We start from the raw sequence: 14,615 nt of genomic DNA, 5'->3' as shown, positions 1-14,615 counted from the left end.
GGGCGCTCAACAGAAACGACTCTTGAATTCTCAACTCACGCATTCTTTGAAGATCAATCATCGAATCGCCCAAATTCGGAGGTTTAGAGGAAAAAAGCCAATTCTAAAACACTACTAATCTAAGCCAAATAAGGTGAGTTCAAAGTAAATTAGAAACTACTCGGTTCAATATGACCTCGACCTCTGCAAACGAGTTTATATCATGGACATGCACCCTAATTCATTGATGATCCGAGCTGAGAATAGTAAGCTCACCTTACATTAAACCTCGGTTTGTTTTCTGGGTTTTAGGTTTTCACTGATTGTTCCTTACAAAAGATGTAAAATTTATAATTATCTAAACAAGGGACATCATCTGTGGTCTAAATTAACTCCTAATTACAACAAACACTGTTGAATAATCTTGAGGTATATAAAATGAATAACATTGTAAGTTTTTTTTTTTTTTTAAGTTTTTACTAACAGGACTGCGTTAATTCACCTGAGAAAGGATTAAAATAAATCCGAAACGTGTGGATAAAAACTGGTTGTGGTTTTTTTGAGATGACCTATTATCCCACCTTCAAGAAGGAAAAATCATAAGGACTGATATCTGTAAACGATATGTTTTTTGCCGATTGTGTTTCTTTTTTGTGATTTTCTATCATAAGTCAGCATTGTTTTTCTGTAGAACAGTTTAAGCATCTTAACTGTATTATAGATCTGAATTTCCACTTTTTTTCAAGATTTTTCAAATATCTTTCAAGCTTCTCCAATGAAAGGGCAAATTCTGCCCTTTTTTCCTGCTTTTCCGACAATGTTAAAGGAAGTGCGACCCGACACTGCGAGCACTATCTTAGCATTAGCGGATTTGAAAGGGGGACTGGGCATTACAGCTTGTTTCTAAATGTCCCCTGTCCCTCCGTTTGCCTAATGGGAGTTGGAAGTTTCCTCACATATCTTATAATTAGCCGTATATGAGTAGCCAACTTGGCCATTAGTGGACCCTGGTTATCTCCCTCCTTATTGTCTTTTTTATGTGTTTTTTTTTTTTTTCAAAGGTCAGAAGTTATTATAGAGGGTCCTATATGGCTAGGGAAATGGATATTTAACTTCTTTTTTTAGAACCCACTTACTTTAAACAAAATTTGCCAATTTAAATGACTTCCGCTAGAAATAAGAATAAAGGTTATTTGCTCGGAGGTTTTCTAGAAAAAAACCAACCCATTTTATTAAATTAATTTTTTCATCATTGTACATAGTGTGTGTGGTGTTTGGTGATCGTTAGTTAATGATTATTTGAAGATCGTGAGATGCAGATCATCTTCAGCGCTCAAAGTGTTTGTTTTCTGCGTAGATATGTCATTCTTGTGGGTCGTGTTGGGAGTTCCCCCGCAAGAATGACAGAAAGAACACTTTGAGCCCTGAAGATGATCTCAATAAAGATCGAAACGTTGGCACGATAAAAAATGTTTTTATAAAACCTACGTCACACCAGACCGCATCTCACGATCTTCTAATAATTGTAAATAGTTATGAGTCAAACACGCAAAATATATGTTCCAAAATATTCAATTTTCTTAAACAAATTGGAATAGTTATATGTGGTGATTAGTGACCGTTAATCAATCGATAATTATTCAGAAATCGTGAGGTGCGGTCTGGTGTGATAGGTGTAAATCCCAGGCCCTGAAGATGATCTCAATAAAGATCGAAACGTTGGCACGATAAAGAAAATGTTTTTCTAAAACCTATCACACCAGACCGCATCTTACGATTTCTGAATAATAGTTAGTTGAATTTTTTCGAGGTTTTAAAGCTCCATTGCCTTTCAAGGTAATTATCTAAGTGTGACAAAAATCGTAATTTGCTGTTTCATAACTTTGATTTAATTTTTTCAAATTCAATAGGCATAGTAAATCAACTGTCATTCGATCCCACGCCACATACGCTAAATTACTGTATTTTTATATGCCATACCATTTTTTGTAGTATCACAATTTCCAGTTTTCGTAATAGGCTCTGCGAGGTGTATTGTAGAATTTGAGATAGGGGGGAAAAGCCGTAGCGGATTAACAGTGATTAATCCGTATTAATCCACACGCACACATCTTGACTTCATTAGTCGTTGCGGCGTCGGCTGGTGGGGGAGTTAAAAACACGTTGGCCATATTTTAATTAATCCAGACGTTGCTTAAGGGAAGATGATGGATCAGGCCCGAAGGAAGGACCCGGGCTATCCTTCTCAATTATCCGCAAGGGTCTAATGAAGTTAGAGGCCGGCCCTATGGGATGTGTCCCCGGCAGCTAAGCGACTCCTAATGGCCAAGTTGCGTCCGTGGATTTGCTGACCGTCTGAGTTTATTTTGCATGGGACGACAGCCGGTGTAAACGCATGATTTATGCTCTTGAAACTGGCGGTCGTTTCAAGTGCGATGCATTATTTCAGCTTGTCAATTAGATAGTTGAAAGTTGGGAAGTGTCGTAAAAGCCGCTGGGTTGAGCGTATTACGCAATATCTAGGAGCATGCTAAAATGTCGATTTTGGAACATTTACCTCCTACAAACATTAATTGTTAACTTGCAATAAACAACAAAAATAAACAAAAAGTGCTAGTTTTTATCGCCTTGTCCAATATGACAAAGCATAACAAACTTGGTAATTCAGTAATACACTTTAGTGTAACACTGTGCAGATTTTAAAAAAAAATTGAAATATGATTTAAAACAAGTGTCATTATGGATTACGAAATCTTGAAGATATATTTCAAAGTGTCTGTTTTAAAACTAGACGGATGAAAACAAGATTCGTAAACATCCCCGGGTTTCCGTATCGCATAAATTAGTCGGAACGAGCAAAAAATTGCACGAAAAGCACTTTGGCTAATGTTGTTATAAAAGTTTACCAAGGGGTGAGCTCGTAAAGAAAGTTTAACCCGGTTAACCCCCTTGACGAGAGGTTACGGAGACATTATGGGAAATCAAGTAAGGCCCAGGTCGGGCGTTAAGGTTATGAGAAGTTATGTCGGCTCGGCTATGCATATTATATATCCCCGCCCCCGGGGATGTTTTATTTTTCAATTTTCGAAAGGCCGTCCCAGCCGCCCGAGTCCAGATTGTAAAAGTCGCTGATTTATGAATTTCTGCTTTACTTTCGACTACAACTGTCAGTGATACTTTTTTTTACAGTTTTGTTGTCAAAGCAATTATAATAAATTGGTAATGACGTAGATGGCTGGGTTTGCCAAACACCAAAGTAGTTGATTCTCGCGGCATAAGATCATTTCTGTATACAGGGTGTCCCGTGAACAAACGTCAATACTTCAGGACGTTATCCTACATATCAAATTTGAGTAAAAAGTCCTTATTGATTAAAATCTGATTCTCAATTGTATGTGAGATAAATCATTTTTCGGGTTGCTTCAACCTTTCATAACATTATTTATTTATTTAAGTCTAAAAATTTATTTATTTATTTATTATAACTCCAACAGAAACAATCTATAAGAGGAGTAGTCAAAAAAGGCACATAATAACAAAAAGAACAAATGAACAATTAAGCAATAATAACAAAAACACAAGGCTTAATGATTCAAGGCAAGTAAACATTTTAATTTAACTTTAACTGAATTCAAGGAATTGCGAAATACATCTATTTCATTAGAATAATAATTCAGCAATCTCATTATCCTCGGTAAGGGTGAATTTAGTCCATATTCTGTTTTGTAGTGTGGAACAAAGAACAAATTATGGTTCCTAAGTGGTCGCTGAGGCACACATAGCGATAAATGTAAGTTGAGGATATCAATGGCCCCATTCCATAATTTCCAACCCCAAATGAGATCGGCAAAAATACGGCGGGAGCTAAGCGACTCAAGACCAAGCCAGTTCAGTCTTTCCAAGTAATTCAGGTGTGCAAGACCAAATCTGAAGGCCATTATCCTGGTTGCTTTCTTTTGTACTTTTTCCAAGTCGCTAATCTCACCAACGTGTGGTCCACGACCACACGTCATTTGCATATTCCAGAGGCTACGAACGAGGGATTGATATAATATTTTAACTGCCAAAATTAAAATCTCTCGAAAACCTAGTAATAAAGCCAAGATTGCGTAGAGCTTTACCTCGAATCTGTTTGATATGGTCAGTGAAATCACCCTTTCGCTGAAAACGACACTTTCCATTCCGTACAGCCCTCGTATCTCATAAAATATTAATTTTGCTGTAAATTGGATTACGCCAATGGAAAGAGCATTAAAACCTCTATATGATAGAATTTTAATTGTAACCTTACACAAACAAATTACAAAATCAAGTAAAATATGAACTTTTATGAGTTTTCTAAGTTTTTGTCTAAAGTTTATGTAAGATTTTCTTCAGTTCAGTAAATTATGAAAGATATGGCGCTTAAAGAAACGTTGCCCTTACTGAATTAAAAATAGTTATACTTAATTTCTCAAAGGTAACAGTTATCACCTATGTAAAACTAACGTTCAATTGCTAAAAATTTGATTTGTCGGTTAAAAATTGTTTAAAAAATAAAATCCATTCCTAACCAATCATTAGAATTTTGACAATTCTATTTAACAAAATCAAAGTAATACAAATAAAAATACATAACAAAGAACAGAAAGCTTCTAAAAGTTAAATAAATTTCCACCTTTCTGTTCGATCTGACGTCGTTCCTTGACATATTGTACTGCAGTCCTGAACAACTCGTAAGAGTTTATTTTTAAATGATTTTGTTTAAATTTGTTTGCCTAAGGTTACAATTAAAAAAAAACAAATAAATCTAATAGTATTTAATATCTTTATGCTGATTTACAATTAAAAGTTAAAAGAATAACGTTTTATGAGATACGAGGAACCTTATGGAATAAACTATTTTATTAAATATTTGGCACCTCAAATAGCCCATTGTAGAAACTACTATACTACAAAATATAAAATACCGTCAAACCACTTTTTTCCTTTTTTTTAAGTCACTGAAGATGGGTTACCGGAACGCGTCTGGCTTAATAAAGACCTATTGCGGAAAAGAGAATTTATTTTCAACCTATCGTCTAATTTTGTAGGTAGACAAAATCAGGGTGAGCACCATAAAAAATCAGCAAATAAATGAATAAATGAAATAAATAAACCTGAAATGTAAAATATCTTGAATACAATTGAGAATCAGACAGATTTTGGGCCATTGAGACGTTTTAATATATTTTGACATGTAGGATTTTCTTTTAAAGTATTACACCCTGCTTACATTTATAACTCTAATACATTAATGATTTCTACATTTTGACATAAAAACTATAGGTTGTTGATATAGGCAATATACAGGCTGAAATAAAAGAAATGGCGCTCAAAAGCTGTGTTACTTTGTAGATTGGATAAATTGGAAAAAATCCAGAGGAGTTATGAATTTTGAAGTTAAAGACAACGGAGAAAAATATACCCCCGGGCTACTCCTATCCAAAAATGTCTGATTTTTGGTTTCCTGAAACACAAACTCGGCGGGGGGTGATTCTTGCAACCTTCGGCCTGGAAATCAGTACTTAAATAATCATTATCATAAAATAACAAGTATATCTTTTTAAAGAATATATGAATTTGGCACAATGACATACAAGAGCTTGAAGATTACGTTCGGTAAAAAGGTGGATAGCTACTTAAATTGATTTTTTAAGTTAACTCTAAGAAAAAATTTAACGAAAAGAATTCCCTTTGTTGATCATAATAGTACATACATCATGAAGTGGAGCCCTATAGAAGGAAGACCTATTAAACATAATTTATGTATGTCCACATTATGCAGAGACAGAAAGACAATATTTTCCTTTATTTAACATTTATTTTCAAGTTCCACTATTTTTTCTAATTAATTACGTCAAATTAATCATCAGACCGCATCTTACGATCTTCAAATAGTAATTAATTACGTTCAAGCCGCGGGAAGTTGTCCTTTACTATTGGGTTGTCCGGAAAATAATGCAGGATTTTGGTATTAAACAAAAAAAAAGAAACTAGTTACTTTAAAGCAATGTTCTTTAATCAAAATAATTTCCCATACTCTCAATACATTTCTCCCAACGTGTTGGTAACTTATTAATTCCGTCTGAGTAGAATTCAGAATTTTTAGAATTGATAAAGTCAATAAATGCATTTTCCAGTTCCGTTTGATTTTTGAATATTATGTGTTCTAAGTAGTGGTCCAGGTGTCTAAAAAAATGGTAGTCAGTAGGCGAGAGGTCCGGAGAGTAGGGTGGGTGAGGCAAAGTTTCATAGCCAAGCTCCAATAATTTTTGTGACGTTACACGTGACACATGTGGTCGAGCGTTGTCATGCAACAAAATGGGCCCTTTCCGATTGACCAAAGAGGGCTTCATTACTGCCAATTTCTGATGCATGGTATTAATTTGGTTACAGTATGATTCAGCATTGATGGTTTCGCCAGGATTTAAGAAGCTGTAGTGTATTAAACCAAATGAAGCCCACCATACCGTAACCATTACCTTTTTTTGATGAGTTGGGGGCTTTGGAAAATGTATTGGAGCTTCTCCTTTGTCGAGCCACTGTCCAGAATCCACTTTTCGTCACATGTAACAATTCTGGCCAGAAATGGGTCATTTTTTTTTCGACAAAGAAGTGATGCACAAACATCAAAGCGCTGATTTTTTTGGCGATCGTTTAATGAGTGTGGAACCCAATTTTCGAGTTTTTTCACTTTTCCAATCGCCTTGAGGTGGTCAGCGACGGTCGTTTTACTGACTTTGAGTTGCTCTGCACCCACCACTGATCGCAGAACATCATCATTAAGAGAGGAAGGCCTTCCACGACCTTCTTCATCTTCAAGGCTGAAATCTCCCTCCCGAAATTTTTTAAACCACCTTTGCACAGTGCACTCATTAACACAACCCTCGCCCCAGACTTGGTTAATGTTTCTAGCCGTTTGGGCTCCGCTTCGGCCGAAATTCTCGCTTTGACATTATAAGGATGACTGAATTATTTCCAAGTAGCGGAATGCTACAGAGGTAAACAAACAATATCATTTGGAAGAGGATTAACAAGTGTTGACATTCATACAAATGAGTAATCCTGTAAACGTAAACAGAATATTTTATATAGATTTTTTTTTAATGAAAACTTAAAATCCTGCATTATTTTCCGGACAACCCAATACTTCATAAAAACAATATTAAAAACTAGGGCATCTCTGTCAAACGAATAATGTTTTCTAAAAAATCGGTAGCAAATCTTTATAAAACCTATAATTATGTTTAAAAAGTTACAAGGTCTGTAAGATATCTAATTTTCAGCCTTCTAAGTTCACGTATCGGCGGCAGGAATTGGACAAAATAAATGAACATGGTACTCGGGTACTCTAGTTATGCGATGATAAAATTTCATATACGTTTCTTTCACCACTTCGGTGACGTTCACAGTGGAGAACAGAATTCCAAACATACAAGGCTCAGAATTCGATTTTGGTGGACTTAGAGTCTTTTTAATTGTGGCAGACTCCAGGAAACGTGACATATTGCCACATGGAACGGAGAAGTGATAGGATATGACCATTTCTTGATGAGTGAAAGAAGAAGACGTGTTCGCCCTAAAAGTCAATCAGATGACTGTTGTGTTTTGAATATGTTAAACATGTGACGCCTAAATATTTGACGGAATCAAATTCAGGTACAACATTCATGATTGTCGGTGGCGTTTCGAATCTTCTGCTATTCGTAAATACAACTGGGGTAGACTTTCGGGGATTCACTTTTATACGCCATTTTTTATTCCAGTCCAAATCTTTGCCTCTACTTTGTATAGCAAGATGATCTGCAAACATGGTTGGCGTTGTCAATTTTGATCTGGCAATGTCATGGCCTTAGGTCTTTATTTGACGCAATAAGTTCTACTCGTCGGATATGATTTCACAAGACGTAGAGATCTGACAGTTCCTCTTTAAATTTGAATAGAAATGACTATTTCATTTTAGTTATATTATTTGAAGGTGATTTTTTAATTTACAGTTAAATGGCAATCCAGGCGGACGAATCCTTATGTTACTGTTTCTAGTGCTCTTTAAATGATTTTTGTTAAACAGCTTATCTATCTATCCATTTAGAAAACGAAAAATGATTTGATTGAGACGTTAAGTTAAACAAAAATCATCTTACGATACATTCTACCGGCATGATTTGGCCGAAGCTTTAAAATAACTGCAACTAGGACAACTGGAGGATTCCGTCTCATCGATATTTCAAATAAAGGGAAACCTCTAATTATTGGAGTTCCAAGGGGAAAAAACCCTTTAGCCCCTACATCCCTGCATTTATGTTTAATCTCAGCCGGGCAGGAAACGTAAATTGTAATAGATAATCTGTTTCGTTTATCGCTGGTCTGTCTGGTAGGCAATATACAGAACGCAGTAGCGGACCAGGCGGGGGGGAGGGTGTATTGAAACAGAAGTAATTACACTAGGTCCCCTGTGTAAACACTAATACAGAGGATTGCTGGAGACAACACGCGGTCTAATGGCCTGCCCTGACTCTTCATTAGATAACAAATCAAACGGGCCCAGACCAAACTTTAGTTTCCCCATACCTAATTTCCGGTATTGAAACTGTTTCCAACGACTATTTGCTATTGATCACTTCCAAATTCGTAGTTGTGATCTCTAAAAGTTCCTGTCGTTGAACGTCATTTGTCGGCCTGTTTATGCCTTTAGGACAAAATGAGAAATCAACCGACAGAATGCTAGTTCATTAGATACATTAGAGGAGAGGGAGAAAAAGAGAGAGAAAGAGAGAGAGAGAGAGAGAGTGATGCCAGTAACCAGTTAATAGTTCTGTCATTCCTCTGCAGCAGTGAGTTTGCCAGTCTTGGTGAGGATTGTTTTAACATAATCTTACAGCATCTAACACCTCCTTGTGTCTTTTTTCAGATGCATTCTGTGATGGACGATTCTATGTATGTGTTTGTTATCGAAGAATAGGTTTAGAATGCATATGCATAGCAGACCATCATAGCATGGTCTTCTGATCCTCGTCTAAGTAATTAAGTATCTGCCACTTTGTTACCCAAAATTCCTTTGTCAACTGGTACCCAACATATCATCAGGTTACTATGCTTCCCAAGTTTTTGGAGATTTTGGCTGCAATTATGACTAATTTTAATACATTTTTACGTGCTAATGCTTTAATAGCTGCCTGGCTATTGGACCTTTGATCGGATGTTTTGTCAGTGTAACCACTGTTAAAATTTTCTAAGGTACAAGCTTTGATGGCACGTATTTCAGCTTAAAAGACTGCCGAGGTGTACTTCTCTAATGAGTTTGAATACTCATATTTTGGGCTTGTATTATATAGATACAGAGAGAGAGAGAGAGAGATAGATAGAGAGAGAGAGAGAGAGATAGAGAGAGAGAGTGAGTGAGTGAGTGAGAGGAGAGATTTTTTAAATTTATTTATTATCTTTTTATTTTCAACCTACTCCCATAATAATTGCAGGCTATTTTACTTGGTACATGTACTAATATCTCTCAACCTTTTAAAGTAAACTTTATATTTTATAATTTTCAAGATGGCATTAATTGAAGGCTTCTCTGAAATATATCAACTAATATATATCGAACTATTATTGTTATATAACAAAGATAACAATATAAATGTTTATGAGCATGCAGTATAAAAGTAATTGTACACATAATAGTGAATGTAAATATGATTATAATTAGTAGAATAAATGTAAATATAAACAATATAGGATTTTTTTAATGTATTTAGCTTGCTAACGTTAGAGAGAGAGAGAGAGAGAGAGAGAGAGAGAGAGAGAGAGAGAGAGAGAGAGATTGAGAGAGAGCTAAATAGAATGTTAAATTGTTTGATAGATCGGTTGATTGAGAGATGGAGAAAAACAGATTGACAGATTGATTGATAAACAGAAGAATAGATAGATATAGAGAGAGAAAGAGAGAAAGTAGAGGGATTTTAGTCTACTTTTTCCAACACAAAATATTAATTGTATAAGTCTAACAATAAAGGTTGAATATGGAGTTAAAATAAAACTTTTATATATTTATTTAACCATGAATATACTATACACCTTACATTCAATATTAGATTCATCAGCGCAAGAAATTGAAATTGATTTAGACAAATTTATACCGCAATTTTCGTGCTTTTTTTTCTACGGGTCATTCTGAAGTCATTAAAGGGTGGATTTTATTGTAATTTTTTTTTATTGTGTTTGGTCAAAACGGGAAAAGAAGTCGGCCAACTGGCGATAAATGCATGAGCTACTGAAATTACGGGAGGGCCATTAAACCGTAAAGTCAGACAGATGATCAGCTAACTTGGGGAACAAATGAAGCGAAGGGGGTAGAGTTTTTATTCCAGTTGCAGGGGCAAAACGAATTAGCGCTGCTTCTTGATAAACTGCCGTCCTGTCCTGAAGTAATTCCTCAAGCCCGGCACCAACTTTAGGATTAGGGAGGCCCGGTTCATCCCCAGGCAACACGACCTCTTTTTTTAATAATTCTCCCCCTTGATAAATACAGCATTTTGGGTAGATGAGGTTACTTTATATTTTCCCTGTTTTGTTTTCTTCCCCTCGCCTGTTTGATGAATTGCCCGTTTCAAAAAACGCTTTCCTATACAAAAGAGTCTAAACCGAGGGTATTGCGGTTTCTTTACGAAAAATTATGTTAACCAGTGCAGTCATCATAATCATATACTTTTACAAACTTGTAAAAAACATATTCTAAAAAAATTCTCAATAGTCAAAATATAAAATAAATATCATAATTTGTAAACGTACATATTACTTTCCTCTTTACATCTGATGCACCTCCTGCCGCGTGAAACAAGCTCTTCGTTTAGGCGGCAAACTAGGATGGACAGAATTTTTCTATTTTCTTGTACTAACATAGAATTATTTTTTCTTCTTTACATCTTAGCAAAACACACTGCCAAAACGCTATAATACACTATAATAATATAATACTCTCTCTCTCTCTCTCTCTCTCTCTCTCTCTCTCTCTCTCTCTCTCTCTCGCGCTCTCTCTGTATCTCTCTCTCTCTCTCTCTCTCTATCTATCTATTACTGTCTCTCTTCCTATTCCCTNCTCTCTCTCTCTCTCTCTCTCTCTCTCTCTCTCTCTCTCTCTCTCTCTCTCGCGCGCGCGCTCTATCTATCTATCTATCTACCTATCTATCTATCTATCTATCTATTACTGTCTCTCTTCCTATTCCCTAACCATCCCTAACCTTTCCTATTTCTCTACCTGTCCTCTCTCTCTTTCCTTTTATCTATCTATTTAGCAATATTTTTCTATTTGTCTGTCTGTTACTCTCTTATTTATATTCCATTCTGTCTCAATGTCTCTCGCTCACTCTATTTTCCTCTCTCACTCTCTCTTCTCTATTTTTTTTCTCTCTCTCTCTCTATCGTACTCTCCTCTTTCTATCTATCTATTTATTTGCCTGTGACTTTATATTCATCTTTCACTCTCTCTCTCCTCTCTCTTCCCCTCTCTCATTCTCTTTATCTTTCTTTCTCTCTTTTTCTCTCTGTCTATCGCTCTCGCTCTTCTTCTTTATTTTTTCTTTCATTCTCTTCTCTCTTTCTCTCTCTCGCAATTAGCACTTGTGTTATGTAAATAATGATATTGGAGAACTCGTACACCTACTTGAGCATTTTCCGCTAAGATGGTACGGAACAAACTCTTTATTTGTACTCAGCTAGATGAAATTTGTATTGTTTGCACTAGCCATTCACAGTTTGGGCAGCAGTTCACTGAATAAATTAACATAGATTTTCGTGTAAATTAAAAGTTACAAGGCAAGACCAACTTTTATGAAAAATGGCTGTGCGGGTTTGTTTTTAGACGTACGTAACCCTTGCGCATGTGCAAACGTAAAATCCCTTACACCTTACACAGTTGTACCTCCGAAACCATTACACGGATTTTGATTAAATTTGGAGGGATTGGGGAAATTGGTTTACAGATAAGCCCTATAATTTCATCCCAAACGTATCAACAGTATCGCCTGCGCATGCGCAAACAAAATCGCGTACAGAGTTATATCTCCGAAATCATTCGTCCAATTCTTATGAAATTTTCAGGATTATGCGGGTTGCGTTCCAAATACCCCTTATGAATTTTATACCAATCGGTATATGCGTATGCAATACAAAATGCGAAGAATAATAAAATATGTTAATAATAAATAAATATATAAAATGTGAAGAAGCTATACTGCCCACCCACTTGGCAGATTTGTTTTTATAATGGGTTAAAAGTTACGGACATGATAGCTATGTTTATACAATTTACGCGAACCTAGCGTGAGTAAACTTCCATCCTGGAGGTTCCAAGAGTTGTCGAGTATAGTTGGCATATAGAGGTGTAGAGTAGCGCTAAAATGGTCATCAGTATAGGTTTCAACTACAAATAAGTCATGTGAAAGTTATTGGATTAGTGTAACACAGACGTACGTACATACAATTTACGCTTTCTTTTGTAACATGTAATACTGTTGATACAATTTATATTATTTTTGAGCACTGAGTATATACTCGTTTTTATTGAGTGTTTCTTGTGTGTATGTGTACGAGTCCTTCTTTTGTAAACATGTAAATTTGCTTTCTCCACAATCACCGAACTTGAATGGAAAAGGCCACCCTTACTTTAGTGGGGCCGGGTTGGGAAAAAACTAAGGGAAAAGTTTAATCAGATCCACTCGTTTTCCCTTTCTCTCCTTTTTACCCTAAGCTTTTTTTATATATTTTTTATCAAGCCCCCTAATTAGGAATTATTCGCGAACCGTCACTTGAGTAGATTTATACAGTATTTAAATCCTGTGCAGGGACAAATTGTTCGCTATCCTTTTGAACTTTTAAAGGTCGGATAGAGACTAGAAGACGTTGTCCCAATTAAACGACAGGCAGTAAAATCTTCTCCCAGGATGGGAGAGGAATCGATCCAGGAACATTCCCAACGGTTTTGCTATTGGATGCGACTCCGGTTGAATTATTAGCGGTAAGTAACGAGGAGAAGGACTCCTCTCGGCACACCTTGATAAATTCCCCATTAGCTTAATGGCACTCATTAACGGGGTTCGGTTGGCACTACTCATGAGACGACCCTGGAGGACGCCCTCAGACCTGTCCTAACAGACTAAGCGACCGACAGCCATTATGGGACCCTGAATAAACAATAAACGACACTGGTATTGTAAGGAAATCCTTTTCTTAAATATTCTATCCAAAAACCGCATAAATACTGACTATTATAGATTCATTTGATTTACCACAAAAAAGTAAGATGTATTTTTTTGAAGTTAAAAACACGGCATAGTAGTTTATATTGATACATTTCTGCCATTTATAAGACTATTTCTATGCCATTTCTCTCCCACTATTTATTTTATAATATAATCTAAAATTGTGATTAGTTTTTATATTTTGTGAATGAAGTAGAAAACAATATCCAATCCCACAAATGTTTAAGACAAGACTTTATTTTATGATTCAAAACTGCCCCACCATAAACGGGTCAGCACATAAACAGTATCTATCAAGGGAGGCTACGGACGTGGATCACTGATTTTAGTTGAAGTTTGTTTGTTGTTACTAGTAACTTTAGCACTTGGAGCCGAGCAAAATATATTTTTGTTAATTAAACTAAAAACTATGTTTTTATGCATTCTTTGTACATGTAATTCAACGTTCTTATTAATTTCACAAATTTCGTGGTCCGCTTGACCAATTAATATATTATAATTAATTAAGGTTTTTAGTTGAGATAAAAAAGCCAATGGCACGAGCGGGATTCGAACCCACGATCTTCGGCTTGATACGGCGCTGCTCACTTGAGCTATCGTGACCTCGAACCACTCGCACACCAACTTCCCATCTCAACCGCACCTTTTCTTTTGTTCTTATTAATGAGTTGGTTTTTTTTTCCACCTTGAGTAAAAATATTCATATCTCGTGTATACAATGATAATATAATAAAAAAATAACATGAATTATTATAGTTATAGATTAAACATATCAGAAGTCACCAAAACCTAAAGACCTTCGAGTAAAATAGCACCGTTAAAAGTCATTATATACGTATTTTCATTCAATTGAAAAATGTCAATTTTTGGACTAGATTAGCTCAGTGTTTTTTCTCTGCCGAAGTACACTTAAAGATTCATTACATCTCTGGGTTTAATCCTATTCGACGTTATGACAACCGTTGGAAATTTTATTTACTCATCTTTCAGGTTATGTCAACAACGTGTAGATGCTGTCATTGTAAGTATTAAAAATAACGATGAAATTTTCAAAATCTCTTCAAACGTTTTATTTTTCATATAGGTTATGCCATTGCTTGTAGTTCAGAGGATGCTACATCAATTCTGTAAAGTTTTCTGCTAGATCGGTGTAATCGTTTCAAAGTTATCGCAATATTTGTGATTTTCAAAAAAATCAGAGGCTTTTATTTGAAAGGCAAAAATGTATTTACCAAAAATTAGTACTCGTGGGCTTTTTTTGGGATTCAAAACTCGGACGTTAATTATTTTTCTTGTTAAAAAATTAAACCTACTTTGCTAAGTAGATATCGTAGATATTGAAATACATAATTTTGACCGAGC

Source organism: Cimex lectularius, unplaced genomic scaffold (assembly GCF_000648675.2).
Source record: "Cimex lectularius strain Harlan isolate CLEC.00 unplaced genomic scaffold, Clec_2.1 scaffold59, whole genome shotgun sequence".
Lineage (NCBI taxonomy): Eukaryota > Metazoa > Arthropoda > Insecta > Hemiptera > Cimicidae > Cimex > Cimex lectularius.
Note: the sequence above shows the minus strand (reverse complement) of the source record.